Here is a 12,158-nt window from a genome sequence, read left to right as displayed (position 1 = left end):
CTTAAAAAGCTTCATAGAAAACACCGACCTTACCTAACCTTGTTAGTATGTTAAGATAAGCATCTTATTGCTTCGTAATTACAATTATTACTTAACCTATACCTATAATAGGTTAAGTAACAATTGTAATTACGAAGCTATAAGATACTTATCTTAAGATACTAACAAGGTTAGGTAAGGTCGGTGTTTTCTATGAAGCTTTTTAAGGGTATCTATTATGTTTAGTATGTCACCTATGCACTTATTTAATAAGTCAATATTGACTTTACGAATTTGCGAGAACGGGTTGATTACCATACACACACACACGCACTCATACAAACAATTTTATTCAGAAGGGAAAAAACAGTATTCCAACGAGCGCCGGTCGGCCGAGCGGAGAGCACGCTGGATTTGCGATCCTGTGCTCCCGGGTTCGATCCCAGGCGCTGGCGAGAAACAATGGGCAGAGTTTCTTTCAGGCTATGTCCCCTGTTACCTAGCAGTAAAATAGGTACCTGGGTGTTAGTCAGCTGTCACGGGCTGCTTCCTGAGGTTGGTGGCCTGGTCGAGGACCGGGCCGCGGGGACACTAAAGCCCCGAAATCATATCAAAATAACCTCAAGAAGAAGAATATAACCAACCACTTGGGCTGGACGGTAGAGCGACGGTCTCGCTTCATGCAGGTCGGCGTTCAATTCCCCGACCGCCCACAAGTGGTTGGGCACCATTCCTTTCCCTCGTCCCATCCCAAATCCTGACCCCTTCCCAGTGCTATATAATTCAAATGGCCTGGCCGTTTCCCCTGACAGTTCCTTCCCTTCCCTTCCCTTCCCTTCCCTTCCCTTCCCTTCCTTCAAAACAAAAATACAAAAAAATCTATGAAAATGTAGCCAGGAATTTATTCAAGCATTCTATAAATATAGTTATATCCTAAATATCTATAAAAATATCTGTCCTAGGATGGAGACCAGACCTTTGGGGGATATAGCCTCATCCAACTGTTAACAGTAATTGCTGTTGGGTACTTGCCTAACATGGTCGGGCACTTAATTACACGTGAATTATATTTTTTCTAATTTATTATAAAACATTATGTTCTAGTCAGCAATATATATATTATATATATATATATATATATATATATATATATATATATATATATATATATATATATATATATATATATATCTCGTCCCATCCCAGGATTTGGGATGGGACGAGGGAAAGGAATGGTGCCCAACCACTTGTGGGCGGTCGGGGAATTGAACGCCGACCTGCATGAAGCGAGACCGTCGCTCTACCGTCCAGCCCAAGTGGTTGGTTATATTCTTCTTCTTGAGGTTATTTTGATATGATTTCGGGGCTTTAGTGTCCCCGCGGCCCGGTCCTCGACCAGGCCACCAACCTCAGGAAGCAGCCCGTGACAGCTGACTAACACCCAGGTACCTATTTTATATATATATATATATATATATATATATATATATATATATATATATATATATATATATATATATATATATATATATATATATATATCAATAATTAAAAAGATTCTCCTTAGGGGAAATAGAGAGCGAGAGAAAGAGAGCGACAGAGAGAGAAGAGAGAGAGAGAGAGAGAGAGAGAGAGAGAGAGAGAGAGAGAGAGAGAGAGAGAGAGAGAGAGAGAGAGAGAGAGAGAGAGAGAGAGAGTAGTGGCCTGTGCTAGGGGGGGGGAGTGAAGGGCTAGGTAATGAGTGAGAGGATAGAAGCAGAGGGAAGTGGAATGGTAGCAAGGACGTGGATAGAGTGACGGGCTAGGATAGAGAGTTGGAGAGGGGGGTTGAGATTGAGGTGGGATGGGATGGCATGGGGGGGGTAGGGGGGAGACAGTGGGTTGAAGTGGGTGTGGCAGAACCACTCCGTCACCAATAATTATAACCCCCCCTCCCTCCCCATCCCCCCTCCCTCCCCATCCCCCCCCCCTCTCCTTCCCCCTCCCCCCTCCCTACCTTTAATTAGTGAGCAGCCTCACCACCTCCTCACCTACTGTCTTATTTATCACTTACACATTACAGATTTACTGCCCGCCCTGCAGCCTTGTACCTGTGTACCGACGTTTGCTGCAACTGATGGTTTACGCAACTACGGGCTCGCCATAGCCCGTGCTGCTTGCGACTTTTGGTTGTAGGTAGCACATCTTAAACAACACCAAGGCTGTACGGAAGCTGCTCACATACAGCCCCGCTCTCCAAGGCCTACGGGCTCGCCATAGCCCGTGCTACTTGCGACTTTTGGTTGTAGGTAGCACATCTTAAACAACACCAAGGCTGTACGGAAGCTGCTCACATACAGCCCCGCTCTCCAAGGCCTACGGGCTCGCCATAGCCCGTGCTACTTGGAATTTTACATTCCAGGCAGCGCATCTTCAACAACAACAACCCCCCATAACTCCTAACCGTTCTCATCTCTTATGAATCTCCTATTTAGTTGTTATACATTAGAAATTTATCCGAATTGTGAATTGATTTAAATGCCACAACCGTCTCTCTAGAAACATGAAATGTGGTATACACAGAAATACATAAGAAATACATCAAATGAACAAATCCACAAGGGCCGTGATGAGGGTTCGAACCTACGTCCAAGAGTATCCCAGTCCTTTAAGGCGCGTCTGCCATCCTCTCAGACGTAAGTTGATGTAGATGTAGGGGGGTAGAAATAGCCTAAGCTACTCTATCCCTTTGAGATGTATTTCTTGCTTATCTCAATAAACATACTTGAACTTGAACTTGATGTAGATGTAGCCCCTAATCATTCACTATATATGGTCGACCAGTTGAGCTGTACCTCAAGGAACAATCAAACTGTTGTGGGAAGCACAGGAGGAGAGTTGGGCCATGGACGGAGAGCCGGTCGGCCGAGCAGACAACACTGAACTTGTGATCCTGTGCTCCCGGGTTCGATCCCGAGCGCCGGTGAGAAACAATGGGCAGAGTTTCTTTCACCCTATGCCCCTGTTACCTAGCAGTAAAATAGGCACCTGAGTGTTAGTCAGCTGTCACGGGCTGCTTCCTGGGGGGTGGAGGCCTGGTCGAGGACCGGGCCGCGGGGACACTAAAGCCCCGAAATCATCTCAAGATAACCTCAAGAAAGTAGCATCCTAATATTAGTAAAATATTCATAATATACAAAATAATATCAATAATAATAACTGATAAAAATTGTTTTAATATTATCAACATAAACCGCTTATAAACGGCCGAGATTAGTAACCACACACGAACGATGAGCAAAAGTCTAACTGGTTCGTTAATTTGGCGAGTAATGATTGGCTCGCAAACTATTCTGGTGATCTTGATTGGCAAGTGATTTATAGCGAGGAAAGCATTCGTTTCTGAATTATTTCATCAACTGTTGCAAACCTGCCAAACACACACCGAAACTACGACGTTGGTACAACGTTCGAACAAGTTTTTAACACCACCTAACCAGTTATAACAACCAATATAGCAAGTTGTAACAACGTTCTAATACGTCATAAACACGTTTAGCAAGTTGTAACAACGTTCTAATACGTCATAAACACGTTTAGCAAGTTGTAACAACGTTCTAATACGTCATAAACACGTTTAGCAAGTTGTAACAACGTTCTAATACGTCATAAACACGTTTAGCAAGTTGTAACAACGTTCTAATACGTCATAAACACGTTAAGATGTAACAACTTTATTACAAGTTGTAACAAGCGGAAAATAGAGACAGTTTCGGTTTGTGTTTCCAGGGGTTGTAGAAACGTCTGGAAACCGAGGAACGACGGTGTTTCTGACCCCCCCCCCCCCTTCCTCCTCTCCTGGATCACCATCAAGTCTTCCGAATACATCGACTGTTTGTGAACGTTTCAATACATTACGTATTATTTGGGTCGCAGAGGAATCGTTCACGGCGTTCCGTCCACGACGTTCCGTCCACGACGTTCCGTCCACGACGTTCCGTCCACGATGTTCCGTCCACGATGTTCCGTAAACGACGTTCCGTCCACGACGTTCCTTCCACGACGTTCCGTCCACGACGTTCCGTCCACGACGTTCCGTCCACGACGTTCCGTCCACGACGTTCCTTCCACGACGTTCCGTCCACGACGTTCCGTCCACGATGGAACTTGTCCATAGCTTGGCGGTACTGCTCCCTAGTCCCACCTCTCATCAGGCGCCACTAACGGTACGCAGCACCGAAATGGAACCCCACATGCACACATTAACCACAATATCAAAACCAAAAAAGGCGCGACCCAAGAGCTGGAGTCAGACCCCACAACTACGGAACAGAACACACACACGGAACAGGAGGAATCAGGGAGAGGGGAATGGGAAAGAGATGGGATAAATGTCTTATAAACCAGTCGTTGGATTACGGGCTCGCCATAGCCCGTGCTACATGGATACTTCGTTCTGAGTAGCTAAATCTGAAACAACAAGTCGTTGGGAGTATTAAGAGGCGGACCCAGGAGCTGAAGCCCCACACAGATGAGCACGCTTGCACGCCCACTATATGGTTATATGACAAAGAGTGCTGGGAAGACAGGACACCACGAGCGTAGCTCTCATCCTGTAACTACACTTAGGTAATTACTAACGCAGATGCTCCCAATGAATTTCAAAGCAATAAAAGTATAGCATTTGTGTTTTTTTAATTAAATTGCACATTTCCTGTATATAATTTTTATTACCATAATTGGTGTTATTATCATTATTAATATCAACATGCAATCGAGCTTCGAAATATTTTAATTTCGGATCCTCATTCAAATACATATCAAAGTAATAAATTTTGTTACGAAAACAAAATATTCTTCAATCATAAGCTTGAGTTACATTAAATATTATGATAAACAATAACAATGTTCGCCAGTGATCAAGTTACATCTCTTAAGCTAAGACGAGGGTCATTATACCTCCTTGTTTGTGTCTCTTTACAAGTGTTAATGAGACTTGAAGCACTAAACGATACGACAGTGTTGGAACACGCAGTCCTGCCTGTAACTCCTGGCTGCGGACGGGCGGAGTGTGGCGGCTCCCCTCCCTCGCGCTGTGGTGGTGGGGGTGTTGGGGGTGTTGGTGGGGGTGTTGGGGGTGGTGGAGCCGGGTAAGGCACCCACCTAACTCACCCTACACATATATCCATTAACATTTACCCATGATAAGCACGTACAACTCCAGCTTTACAACTGGCTGCGGTTCTAACTCTCAGATATTAATGGAGCCATTTTTGCCTTCCCACGAGGTTCCCACTAAGCGCACACACACACACACACACACACACACACACACACACACACATACACACACACACACACACATACATATATTGAACTTATCGCTCCTGTGATCGTTTCTGATGGCCTGTTGAGGCCTTGGCGATTCGAACCCTGGTTTTATTAGCCTTGTGATATTCGATCCTGCACCTGATGTGTCATCAGGATTCGATTCCTCATATTTGACATGAGAGGGGGGATGGGAGGTGGGGAGGGAAGTGCTCTTTAGGCACATCAGGTGAGACAAAGATGAGAAATAATGGGTAATTTAACTAGGAGCAAATGAGGAATAAGCAGCCATATTAGAAACAGATACACAGATGCGAGGCTCGTTGTCCCTCGTGCCAGCGGCCTTAATTGCACTATTGTTAAGGGAGGAGACAATGTAAACACAGACTCTCCTTGTCGCCAGACATTACAACCTGGCACATGGCCTTATGGCTTACATGGACGGTGCACTCTGTCTCGGTGCACACACACGTGCACACACACGTGCACACACACACACACACACACACACACACACACACACACACACACACACACACACACACACACACACACACACACACACATACACACATACACACACACACACACACACACATATATATACACACACACACACACACACACACACACACACACACACACACACACACACACACACACACACACACACACACATCCAAGGAAGGAAGACCAAAGAGCCTAGCGCAATCCCAGCAAGCACAACTAGGTAAGTACACACACACACACACACATATAGACTCATTCCTCTCAATGTTTGCTGACGACGCCAAAATTATGAGAAGGATTAAGACAGAGGAGGACAGCTTGAGGCTTCAAGAAGACCTGGACAAGCTGCAGGAATGGTCGAACAAATGGACGTTAGAGTTTAACCCAAGCAAATGTAATGTAATGAAGATAGGGGTAGGAAGCAGGAGACCAGATACAAGGTATCACTTGGGAGATGAAATACTTCAAGAATCAGAGAGAGAGAAAGACCTGGGGGTTGATATCACGCCAGACCTGTCCCCTGAAGCTCATATGAAGAGGATAACATCAGCAGCATATGCCAGGTTGGCTAACATAAGAACAGCCTTTAGAAACTTGTGTAAGGAATCTTTCAGAACATTGTATACCACATATGTCAGAACAATCCTGGAGTATGCAGCCCCAGCATGGAGTCCATATCTAGTCAAGCATAAGACTAAACTGGAAAAGGTTCAAAGGTTTGCCACCAGACTAGTACCCGAGCTGAGAGGTATGAGCTACGAGGAGAGACTACGGGAATCAGCCCGTCCTCCAAACAAAGATCCAAAAGTGATTCCATGCACCCGCCAAACCCCCTATTTATGAATGAAAAGCGGTTTACACACGACTCACAACTGCTGACGTTCGAACATATCCGGAACAAGTGTTTCACTGACGAATTTTGTTCGAATCACAACGCTATAAATGCTTCACCCACGTACTACAAATACAAATAATCGCCAACAGAACCTAAACACCTAACCTAACCTAACCTATGCCTATATATGCACAATATGCTAATATATTATAATATTAATTTATACTTGAGAAAATTCCCGTTTTGAATGAACAGCATATTAAAATTTATGAATGCGTCTGTGGAGTCGACCACTGGATGTAATGGACTTGAGTCGAGGACGGGTTGCGGGAATTGAACCTCACTTCGTTGGAAGACAGAAGAGTTAGGGGGGACATGATCACCACATTCAAGATTCTCAAGGGAATCGACAGGGTTGATAAAGACAGGCTATTTAACACAAGGGGCACACGCACTAGGGGACACAGGTGGAAACTGAGTGCCCAAATGAGCCACAGAGATATTAGAAAGAACTTTTTTAGTGTCAGAGTGGTTGACAAATGGAATGCATTAGGAAGCAATGTGGTGGAGGCTGACTCCATACACAGTTTCAAGTGTAGATATGATAGAGCCCAATAGGCTCAGGAACCTGTACACCTGTTGATTGACGGTTGAGAGGCGGGACCAAAGAGCCAGAGCTCAACCCCCGCAAACACAACTAGGTGAGTACAACTAGGTGAGTACACCACCTAGGTGCACTTAATACTAATTTGATGTACACGTTTCGAACCAGAAACCCCCCCTCCCCGTCCCTCTCACTCCATCCCCCTCCCCTCTCACTCTCCCCCCTCTCAACCCCCATTTGTGTTACCAAGGTTTACACACTATCCCAAACCAATCAACATATTATAATTTATATATTTATCGCCAGCCAGAGTGACTTGGGGACTTCATCACACAACATTGGTATGCTAAGCACTTTTAACGATTAAACTGGTTTCAAGTGGCTGCGAATTGAGCTACAGAAAGACCTTGAGCCGAGTACCATTGGCGAAGATACCCAACCTAACAAGGGGTGACTTTAAAACTAACATTATACTACAAAAGTTAAATGTAATATTAACATTATGGAAAAACACAACATTTGCCTACCTTCCTTCCTTGTGTTGCGGTCTTATGTAATTTCACCGTAAATAGAGAACGTATTTTCTCTATTTCACCGTAAATAGAGAACGTGTTGGCTCTCTTTCACCGTAAATAGAGAACGTGTTGGCTCTATTGCAACGTAAATAGAGAACGTGTTGGCTCTATTGCAACGTAAATAGAGAACGTGTTGGCTCTATTTCTCCGTAAATAGAGAACGTGTTGGCTCCATTTCACTGTAAATAGAGAACGTATTCTCTCTATTTCACCGTAAATAGAGAACGTATTTTCTTTCACCGTAAATAGAGAACCTATTCTCTCTATTTCATCGTATATAGAGAACGTGCTGGCTCTATTTCACCGTAAATAGACTACGTAGCAGAGACCACTGGACACGGTACACAGTACTTCCCGCTCTCGCAAGATAAACGTCTCACTATTCTAAACACACGGTATCCTTACCCACGTCGGCTGGGAGAGCACCTGACAATGTCCACCAGATGATAAACAATAATCAAGAACCGTAAGTATGAGAGAGAGAGGAAAGCGTCTTCAATAAGCATAGAAAATAGTAGAACGCCATGCCACCTGGCGGTTGGATGCTGCACCATTTTCTATGCTGAAGAAATGTTTCTATTCCGCCAATCCCATCTTTCAAGCCTTTGAGTCATATATTGGCCTAATTCTCGACACTATTCCTCATAAGTGACGATTATTCAAAGTAGACAAAGAGGCTGGTGTATCGGGCAAAGTGCTATAGTGTGTATAGAAGTATCTTTGAGGACAGGAGAGTCAAAATCAGAGAAGTATCTGCTAGGCTACGCCATGTTCCCGCCTTTTTCACGCCCCAGGGGACAGATTCACGAAACACTTACGCCAGCACTTGACGAACCTGTACATCTTTTCTCAATCTTTGGCGGCGTTGTTCGCAATTATTAAACAGTTAATGAGCTCCGAAGCACCAGGAGGCTGTTTATAACAATAACAACAGTTGATTGGCAAGTTTTCATGTTTGTCAACTGTTTAATAAATGTAACCAAAGCCGTCAAATAATTGAGGAAAGATGTACACGTTCGTAAGTACTTGCGTAACTGCTTCGTGAATCTGGCCCCAGGACGGCTAGGCAGATTCACACACAATATACACATTTCATACTAACATACAACATCATACATACATCCATACACATTAGACCAGCCTATGTAGCCTCCTATTTAGGTAGTACTTACGGTAAAAATGACCATGTATCGTATACATATATTGACGTATAAGGCAATTTGAAAGTAAAAATCGAACTTATTGAATTTGGACATATAGGGATTTTTTTTCTTGTATTGATGTTGCAAAGAAAACTTAGCCTAACCTAACCTTCGTAGTCCTAATATAGTACATATACGTGCTATACTAGGCCTAGGAATATTTAAGTTTGGGTTTTAACTTTATTTGTTCAAACTCTGAAGGGAATGGGTCTAAATTCTACTATCTAATTATACATTGCGTCTATATATGAACGATAATGAACATAGTTACTCCAAGTATCTATATCTAAACAGGATGGGTTGATATATATACACACTTCACTAATACTTAGTATCCAGCCCATCTGGATACAACTAGATGAATACAACTAGATGAATACAACTAGGTGGAATACAACTAGGTGAATACAACTAGGTGAATACAACTAGGTGGAATACAACTAGATGAATACAACTAGATGAATACAACTAGATGAATACAACTAGGTGAATACAACTAGGTGAATACAACTAGGTGAATACAACTAGGTGGAATACAACTAGATGAATACAACTAGATGAATACAACTAGATGAATACAACTAGATGAATACAACTAGGTGAATACAACTAGGTGAATACAACTAGGTGAATACAACTAGGTGGAATACAACTAGATGAATACAACTAGATGAATACAACTAGGTGAATACAACTAGATGAATACAACTAGGTGAATACAACTAGATGAATACAACTAGATGAATACAACTAGGTGAATACAACTAGGTGGAATACAACTAGATGAATACAACTAGATGAATACAACTAGGTGAATACAACTAGGTGGAATACAACTAGATGAATACAACTAGGTGAATACAACTAGATGAATACAACTAGATGAATACAACTAGGTGAATACAACTAGGTGGAATACAACTAGATGAATACAACTAGGTGAATACAACTAGGTGGAATACAACTAGATGAATACAACTAGGTGAATACAACTAGGTGAATACAACTAGGTGGAATACAACTAGATGAATACAACTAGATGAATACAACTAGATGAATACAACTAGATGAATACAACTAGATGAATACAACTAGGTGGAATACAACTAGATGAATACAACTAGGTGGAATACAACTAGATGAATACAACTAGATGAATACAACTAGGTGGAATACAACTAGATGAATACAACTAGGTGGAATACAACTAGATGAATACAACTAGGTGAATACAACTAGGTGGAATACAACTAGATGAATACAACTAGATGAATACAACTAGATGAATACAACTAGATGAATACAACTAGATGAATACAACTAGATGAATACAACTAGGTGAATACAACTAGATGAATACAACTAGATGAATACAACTAGATGAATACAACTAGATGAATACAACTAGATGAATACAACTAGGTGGAATACAACTAGATGAATACAACTAGGTGGAATACAACTAGATGAATACAACTAGATGAATACAACTAGATGAATACAACTAGATGAATACAACTAGGTGAATACAACTAGATGAATACAACTAGATGAATACAACTAGGTGAATACAACAAGGTGAATACAACTAGGTGAATACAACTAGGTGAATACAACTAGGTGAATACAACTAGGTGAATACAACTAGGTGAATACAACTAGGTGAATACAACTAGATGAATACAACTAGATGAATACACACAAAACCCACCACAAACCAGAGCATTAAATCCCCCAAAATTTGAGAGAGAGAGAGAGAGAGAGAGAGAGAGAGAGAGAGAGAGAGAGAGAGAGAGAGAGAGAGAGAGAGAGAGAGAGAGAGAGAGAGAGAGAGACAGAGAGAGAGAGAGAGAGAGAGAGAGAGAGAGAGAGAGAGAGAGAGAGAGAGAGAGAGAGAGAGAGAGAGAGAGAGAGAGAGAGAGAGAGAGAGAGACGGGGCCAGGGAAGACAGCGCCAGCGCTCCCCCCCCCCTGCAGCACATATAGATGAGTCCCCGCAGGTGAGTCCCCACCCATGCATACATTGCCTGACCTTTGTTAAGGTTTAAACAAGGTCCTCACTCACGGCCCATAAAGGTGCGCCTCGCTAAAGGATGGACCACTTGTGGTGGGAACTCGTGTTTAATTCACCATTGTAATTAAATAAGCGAGATGAGGAATATGACAGGGGATGAGGAGGAGGATGATGAAGAGGAGGATGGGAAGGGGAGGGGGGGCTAGGAGGATGGGAAGGGGGGGGGGCTAGGAGGATGGGAAGGGAAGGGGGGGGCTAGGAGGATGGGAAAGGGGGGCTAGAAGAGACGGAAGAAGCAGAATATGAAAAACAGAGAGCAAACTGAATAATAATCCGGAATAATAGATGGTAAATGGACATAAATAACAGGGAGGAAGTAATACAATAACCCTTTAGATCAATATATATATATATATATATATATATATATATATATATATATATATATATATATATATATATATATATATATATATATATATATATATATATATATATATATATATATATCTTGAAGTCAATCACGCGATAGCAACAGTGTTGCACTCAGCCTTGAGCTCAAAAAAATTAATCTAATCCTTTGAATGAATTCGAGAAATAAATGTCAGTTTGGTCCGGCTTCGGAGTGATTCATTTTTGTGTGCTTATTTTCATTAGCAAGTTGCAAAGGTGGTATAATTAGCATAGTTAATGAGGTCATTAAAGGTGTTCAGATAAAGCTTGAAAGTTTGAAGATATATTCATGGGGATCTATAACTCAGAGTTGGTAATGGTGTGTAGGGAGGGGAGGAGAGAGAGAGAGAGAGAGAGAGAGAGAGAGAGAGAGAGAGAGAGAGAGAGAGAGAGAGAGAGACAGAGAGAGACAGAAAGAGACAGAGAGAGACAGAAAGAGACAGAGAGAGACAGAGAGAGAGAGAGAGAGAGAGAGAGAGAGAGAGAGAGAGACAGAGAGAGACAGAGAGACAGAGAGACAGAGAGAGACAGACAGAGAGAGAGAGAGAGAGAGTCGAGTGCATGTGCCAGGGGACACAGATTTAATTTTCCAAGGTGTGCTGAAGAAGTTGAAGGAGGTACTGAGCAAGCCACTGACTGAAATATGCAACAACATCTTGGATATCGACAACCTTATCGAT

The 12,158-nt window shown here is 42.5% G+C and overlaps 1 long non-coding RNA gene across 1 annotated transcript in view; it reads right to left on the bottom strand.

Moving 5' to 3' along the window:
- The window catches only part of LOC138353011 (uncharacterized), a 127,785-nt gene extending 119,625 nt beyond the window's left edge, over positions 1 to 8,160 (bottom strand). The window contains exon 1 of the long non-coding RNA XR_011223005.1: positions 7,763 to 8,160. This is a non-coding gene — a long non-coding RNA (uncharacterized lncRNA). The remainder of the gene's footprint in view (positions 1 to 7,762) is intronic.
- Between the last annotated feature and the right edge of the window lie 3,998 nt (positions 8,161 to 12,158).

Source organism: Procambarus clarkii, chromosome 56, assembly GCF_040958095.1.
Source record: "Procambarus clarkii isolate CNS0578487 chromosome 56, FALCON_Pclarkii_2.0, whole genome shotgun sequence".
NCBI lineage: Eukaryota > Metazoa > Arthropoda > Malacostraca > Decapoda > Cambaridae > Procambarus > Procambarus clarkii.
The sequence above is the reverse complement of the archived record's forward strand: the minus strand, read 5'-3'. Positions and strand labels throughout refer to the sequence as shown.